A 7907-nucleotide genomic window follows, 5' to 3' on the forward strand; every position below is an offset into this window, starting at 1 on the left:
AATTGATTTGAACCAAACAGAATCTATACATTCACATGGGTCGGGTAAATGTGAGGCATGCAATGATGATTTTAAGGGGGAGTAGATAAGTGCCTTTTAAAGGGGTTGTGCACCTTTGCAGACCTGCGAAAAGAAGACGGGCATTTCCTACATTTATGGATGATTTGCTCAAGTGGTATGGTATTGACGAGGGGGGGGAAGGGTCGGGGTCCATCCACTGCAATACATTGATCTATCTGGCCAAAAAACAACAATGTTTCTCTAAAACAAAATATGGATGTGATGGGACCATTGTTCTAGTAGCAAAAGGATAGGGCGTCCCAGAACTTCGGTCAGAGTTTTAATTACGTGCTCCAAAGAGTACACATATAAACATTCCCAAATCGTATGCCAGAAATCTGACCTGAGTGGAGGGCAGTCTTCCCATACAGAAAAGCCATACAGGCGTTATTAAATAGCAGTGAGGTGTACCATATAAATCTGGATGAGTTTATTGTTCACTGCAGGGGTGGGGGAATCTCTTGCCGGTCCTCATGTACTCCTACCAGTAATCTCTAGCATTATATGTATGGTGGAACACCTTGTCTAGTATAAGAGGGGTATAAATTGCGGAAATGATTGATTCCTTTAGGTCCATGTAAATTGAGAATGCTATCAAGGTGTAATTGGAAATACGAGGTCTGAGCTCATGGAATTCACTTATGGTAGCATGTCTAATCTGCAGATAACGAAAAAGGGAATCTCTAGAGCTATTGTAGAAATTGTGAGAAGGATTTAAAAACATCATCTTTGTACAAGTCCCGTAAGCATTAATCGCCATGTGCTGCCCAGAAAGTGGGATGAAAAGTTGTATGAGCAGGGTTATGCCATAGGTGGGGTAGATTTATCAAACTGGTGTAAAGGAGAACTGAGCTGAGAGCCTTTGTAATATGAAAGGTGGAATCTGAGTAGTTGCTATGGGCAACTAAGCCATTTTTCCTTAGCACCAGTTTTAATAAATCTACCCCATGTCTTCATAGTGTGATACCACATTAGCAGCTTTCCAGTCCTGTAATGCTGATATACTCTGCCTGTCCCCCCAAAAAAGTTGCCACCTGGATTTAACTAAGCAAATAGTTATGGGCCTCCTATTGGATAATTACTGCATGGGCGATTATCTTTCAGCTGGCAATAAGTTACGTAACCCCAACTGGTGCAATGAGTTGCTTCTCATTTCTTAAACAACTATGTCGAAAGATATATGTCGTGGTCATCGAAAAGATGTTAGTCTATTTGAGAAGGGTCAAATCATTGGCATGCATCGAGCAGAGAAAACATCTAAGAAGATTCCAGAAACTAAAATTTTGTTATGAACTGTCCAACGCATTATTAAAAACTGGAAGGATAGTGGGGACTGATCGTATTCGAGGAAGAAATGTGGCGGGAAAAAATTCCTAAATGATCGTGATTGGCGATCACTTAAACGTTTGGTAAAATCAAATCGAAGAAAAACAACAGTAGAACTTGGGGCTATGTTTAATAGTGAAAGTAAGAGCATTTCCACACGCACCATGCAAAACTCAAGGGATTGGGACTGAACAGCTGTGTAGCAGTAAGAAAACCACTAATCAGTGAAGCAAACCAGAAAAAAAGGCTTCAGTTTTCTAGGGAGCATAAAGATTGGACTTTGGAGCAATGGAAGAAGGTCATGTGGTCTGATGAGTCCAGATCTACCCTGTTCCAGAGGGATGGGCGCATCAGGGTAAAAAGAGAGGAAGATGAAGTGATGCACCCATCATGCCTAGTGCCTACTGTACAGGCCTGTGGGGGCAGTGCTATGATCTGGGGTTGCTGCAGTTGGTCAGGTCTAGGTTCAGCAACAGTATGTGCTCCAAGAATGAGGTCAGCTGACTACCTGAACATACTGAATGACCAGGTTATTCCATCAATGGGTTTGTTCTTCCCTGGTGGCACGGGAATATTCCAAGATGACAATGCCAGGATTTATCAGGCTCAAATTGTGAAAGAGTGGTTCAGGGAGCACGAGACATCATTTTCACACATGGATTGGCCACCACAGAGTCCAGACCTTAACCCCATTGAAAATTTTTGGGACGGGCAGTGTATGTGATACATATGACTTTTGCATGCTGTTTTATGAGAGGTGTAACTTGATTGCATGTAGATGGGTGAGACAGTCTCAGAAATGTCTGCAACAAATCTGCAGTGTGTGAACATATGGCCAGAAGCATGGGGAAGTGTCTGCAGTTGTTTCATAGATACAAAATTCACGTGAAACAACCCGATTTGGATGTATGGCTGGAATGTTCTAGAACAGTGTTTCCCAACCAGTGTGCCTCCAGCTGTTACAAAACTACAACTCCCAGCATGCCCACACAGCAAAAGGCTGTCTGGGCATGCTGGGAGTTGTAGTTTTGCAACAGCTGGAGGCACGCTGGTTGGGAAACACTGTTCTAGAACATCTCCTTAAGATTATCTCCTAAATATATCCTCAACTGAAAGAACATCTGGGCCGCGCTGCTGGGAAAGCAACCTTATCCTAACATGAATATTTCAGCTAATGTTCAGTTATTGACCCCTCTCCGGATAGGCTAATGGCTCTTACTAATAGAGTCACTGCACTCTGGACAGATTGTGTAAAGCTTAACACTGGTGTCCCCAGCTATGGTTTATTTTGCACAAATCCCTTCCAGTATAAATAATTCAGATAAAGAGATCAAAGTTTTTTTTTTTTTAAATTGAAGACCTATGTGCTTGAGATGACACAACCATGCATTTTAGAGTGTTTGTGTGAACTTTGCCTAATTGTGTCATCATAGGATGTTGTGGAAAAATAGCCATAGTGAATAAAAGAAAAACAAATTGCTGCTATGAGCATGTCTTCTTGTACTTTTTAGATAAATGTAACTCATTGTGCATTATAAATGCCTCTTCAGCAGACAGCACAGCATCGTAGGCTGCACGTACAGGAGCTTCTTTAGGGTCTAGCACTTTACACACAACCTATGGTCCAGGGACCACATGTGCCCTGTGACACCATTCTATGTGGCCTCCAACCATCTAGTCACAGAAATCCTTGTCTGTTGGCTGCCTGTATGTATTTTCTATGTCAGAGGAGGAGGAGGAATGGGTAAGTACTCTGGGATGCCCATGTATTGGCAGGATGGGGTTCTTCTGAGGAGCACACACAAACAGAAGATGACCATTGTGCAAGACCAGGAAATAGACCACTTGCTGTCCAATAGCTTATCTAGAGAACCCCCTTATGCTTCTCTATAAAATAAAATGACCTGTAAGTATGAGCTAGCAAATTATGGGCTTAAAGAGGTTCAGTTCTAAACCCGGACATAACCCCTTCCCCCACTCAGCCTCTCTGAGTTAAGCATCGGAACATGTCAAGCTCCCCCTTGCCCTTCCACCTAGCAGTGATCCCAGAGACTTCACCGGCACTAATGGGCATTCTTTAGCGCTGCCCTAGCCCATTTTATAGGGTAGGCCAGCGCTAAAGACCGCCCAGTAGTGCCGGTGAGGTCACCAAGCTCACTGCTAGGAGAAAGCCTCCAACTAGCATAGCCCGGTACGTCACCGGATCTTAAGAACAAGCCCTTGCCCTGCGCTATACAGCGCAGAGCAAGGGAGAACATCAGAGCATGAAATGCTTTGATGCTGAACTCAGAGGGGCTAAACGGTTTATGTCCAGGTTCAGCCTTGAACCCAGACAACCCCTTTAACATGTAATCTAATGTAAGGCAGTGGGCCTCTGTACAAGGTATGTCCACCCCTGGGTGGACATACCTTTGGAATAGTGAAACATTCAATGTGTAAACTACAATGGAGAGAACCACATTTACACATGGTCTGCTTTCTAGAGTAAGACTTGAGGAGGAGAAGACCTCCATTCTCCAAATAGGTTAGAATCCTGAAAGTGGAACCAGCACCATCAGACATCTATGGCATAATTGTCTTAAAGGTAATATCCCTTTACTGCAGCTTTTGGAATTGGCATGTGGGCTAGAAAAGGTTCCGCATACCAGATGTACAGTAATAGGAAATTAGAGCCACCCTTACCGGGTGTCCAGAAGAGCAGCTCATTCTGGTACAGGTAAAGAACATGTAGTACTGTACTGTAGAGTGGCACTACTAGCCAGTTAGTCTGCGCATGCGCTTCGGTAACATAGGTGTTTTTACCAGTGTCCATGCTGGATCTGCCTGTCAGTCATGTGCAGACTGAATGCCTTTAACAATTTTTTGTTGGATGTAGTTTCAAGTTGCAGGAACCCAGGAAAGTCCATTGTATTTTGAGATTATTATAAGTACAGTAATAGTAGGTCAACCACTTTACATAAATCATTAGAACCAAAAATGTAAAAGCCATGTTATACCTGTGTACCCAGTGATACAGACACTGTTCCCCCAGTCCTGCATGGTAAGATATGTCAGTATACTGTATGTAACGTAGATGTGATGTGTCCAGCTTAAGGGTACATGCACACGTTCAGGATTCATGTGCGCAGGTGTTCGAAGTGAACGAAGAAAATCCAGTCAGGAAAAATAAAATAAATTGAAATGCTGCGGATTTTAAAATCCATTCAATTGAATGGGTCCGCAAACCTGGAGATGTGGTGCGGAAGCACAGATCGGAACCCCACAGAAGCACTACGGAGTGCTTCCGTGGGTTTTCTGGACATGCCTCCGCACCGCCAAAAAATTTGCGGTCCGCAGCACAGGCACGGAGCCCTTACATTTGTGGGCATGAGCCCTTATGTGCGCATGCTCAGCAGTCTTCTTAGCTGGGGTGAACTGCCATAGTCCCTACAGGATTTTTTCCTGGTGAGCCGATGTCCATAGGGCCACCCGAGCTCTCTTCGCTGCCGCTGGCCAGGTATGTACTACTGGGGGAACTATGGGGCTCATTATTAGAGGAAGTCCAGGGAGCAAGCTGAAGGAGGGCTGGCTTGGTGTTGCAGCCCACATCTCACCCCTGAGCCCCCTGCTCCATATCCGAGGCAATTGGAGGAGGAGGACATAACGTGTCAGCTACTAATGGCAACCACAGAGGGACAGCTTCTGGGGGGTGATATTTGGTCATGTGGGATGGTATTCTGTGCTGCACTATGATATTAATGACCCTGCCAACTTGTATTGGCCCCATCTACCTGTGTTCCCCCACCTGTCAATCTGGACCCTCCTGTAACATTGGGGCCACTTTAGGGTGCCTTCACATGCTCCGAATTTTATAGCAGAACTTTTCAGTACTGAAAATCAATTCCAGGCAACAAGCACATAGATTTCTGCAAGCCCCATTCAGGTAAATGGAACAGATTTTCAGTTGCGGAAATTTCTGCAACAAAATCCACGGCGTGTGAAGGCACCCTTAAGTTCCTAGTCCGCCCCTGCCTTTTACCTCTTGTTTGCAGGAGTAATTGTAATCCGTGATCTTTACCCTTTGCAATGCTTACTCTAGTTTGGGAGATGACAGATTCCCTTTAAAGAACCGTCTCACTCGTCAAATTGGTATTGAAAAAACTTGCATAAGAACCTAGCGCTGTGGCCATGTTCCCCTGGCAGATGACGTGCTTGAATGATGTTTGGATCTCTGTAGGATTGTGGAGATTCAGCTGTCACCCACTGATGGACAGGTCTGTTTTTAGGAAACCTCTTGAACTAATTTTGGTGCTGCCAAGCATAGTGATGGCCAGAACAAATGGTTCACTGGGATTGTGAATATCTTCAGTGAATATTCAGATGATTGTACAGGATGGCCCACGAAAAAGTTGATTTGGAGATGGGCTAATTTTTTTGTGGACCACCCTGTATATGCAGAAATCATCATCCTATCTTTCATTTATAGTTTGGCAACCCCACCATATATGACGCATGGAGCCTATTTTCCTTTCACACCTCTCACTAAGGGCTGTTATCTTTCAGGGGTTCCATACCAGAGGGTTAAGGTTTTAAAATTAATCTACAGGAAATGCAGTGGTAGGTACTGTATAAAGGAGTAGTCTAGGATTTTGATCTTGATGCCTTAGGCCTCATGCACACAACCGTATGTATTTTAAGGTCCGCAAAAACCACGGATGATGTCCGTGCATTCCGTATTTTGCGGAACGGAACAGTCATCCCCTGATAGAACAATACTATCCTTGTCCGTAATGCGGACAATAATAGGACATGTTCTATTTTTGGCGGAACGGAGATACGGAACCAGAATGCACACGGAGTAAGTTCAGTTTTTTTGCAGACCCATTGAAATGAATGTTTCGTCTACGGTCCGCAAAAAAAAAAAAAGGAACGGACACGGAAAGAATACACATTCGTGTGCATGAGGCCTTATCCTGAGGACAACTCCATAAGATAAAATGCCTTATTCCATCCGATGTTGAGTAGTACAAATATCTGGGCTTAATATATACTGTAGCTTTTCCATATGTAAAGAGACTGCGCTACTGGACAGTCGCTTTAAAGTAAAATTCCCTAAATAAGGCATTTGGGTCCATTCACACGTCTGCAAAATGGGTCCGCATCCGTTCTGCAATTTTGCGTAACGGGTGCAGACCCACACACATTTTCAATGGGGCCGGAATGTGCTGTCTGCATCCGCATTTGCGCATCCGTGCTTCCGTTTCCCAAAGAAAATAAAACATGTCCTTTTTTAAGATTAGGCATTTCCTATTATAGTGCCGGTGATGTGCGGTCCGCAAATTGCGGAATGCACATTGCCAGTGTCCATGTTTTGCGGATCTGCAGAACACTTACGAACGTGTGAATGGACCCTTAGAGGTCCTGATATGTACCAAATTATAAGATGGTTAGGAAAATAAAACTAATTTGAGAACCTATAGAAAAGTTTGAACTGACCTGATTTCTTCTGGCAGGCCACAGAAGTATGTCAAGCATTGTACATGCAGCTTGCCTGGGTGTGGGGGTGCAGCGGTGGCTGCAAGAGCTGGAGAGAGTGCCAGCGGTACTGAGAGTGGTTGTAGTCCTCACAGGGATAATCCCTCTAGCGCTCCTGCCAATGACATGGTCCGTAATCTAGTGTATTTCTTTACTGAGCAGATAGTGGGAGTTGTAGTACATACACAAGCAGGAGGCACAGTTCTGAGGTATATTACAGAGTAAGTTTACAAGTGATGCGTGAGAATCACCGCTCATGTGCACAGCCCCATAGAAGTGAATGGATCACTTGTGCGTTGCGTGAAAAATCGCAGCAAGCTCTATATTGTGCGTTTTTCACGTGACGCAGGCCCCATAGAATTGAATGGGGCTGTGTGAAAATTGCAAGCATCTGCAAGCAAGTGCGGATGCGGTGCGATTTTCACACATGGTTGCTAGCAGACGATCGGGATGGGGACCCGATCTTTATTATTTTCCCTTATAACATGGTTATAAGGGAAAATAATAGCATTCTGAATACAGAATGCATAGTACAATAGGGCTGGAGGGGTTAAAAAAAATAATAATTTTTAACTCACCTCATCCACTTGTTCGCACAGCCCGGCTTCTCTTCTGTCTTCTTTGATGATCTGTGAGGAAAAGGACCTGTGGTGACATCACTGTGCTCATCACATGGCCCATCACCATAGTGATGGATCATGTGATGGGCCATTTGATGAGCGCAGTGACGTCACCACAGGTCCTTTTCCTCAAAGAAGAAGAAAGAGAAGCTGGGCTGTGCGAACAAGTGGATGAGGCGAGTTAAATTATTTAAATTATTTTTTTTAACCCCTCAAGCCCTATTGTACTATGCATTCTGTATTAAGAATGCTATTATTTTCCCTTACAACCATGTTATAAGGGAAAATAATAAAATCTAGATAACACCTAACCCAAACCCGAACTTCTGTGAAGAAGTCCGGGTTCGGGTCTTGGTACCAAACATGCCGATTTTTCTCATGCGTGTG

Source organism: Bufo gargarizans, chromosome 1 (genome assembly GCF_014858855.1).
Source record: "Bufo gargarizans isolate SCDJY-AF-19 chromosome 1, ASM1485885v1, whole genome shotgun sequence".
NCBI classification, from domain to species: Eukaryota; Metazoa; Chordata; class Amphibia; order Anura; family Bufonidae; genus Bufo; species Bufo gargarizans.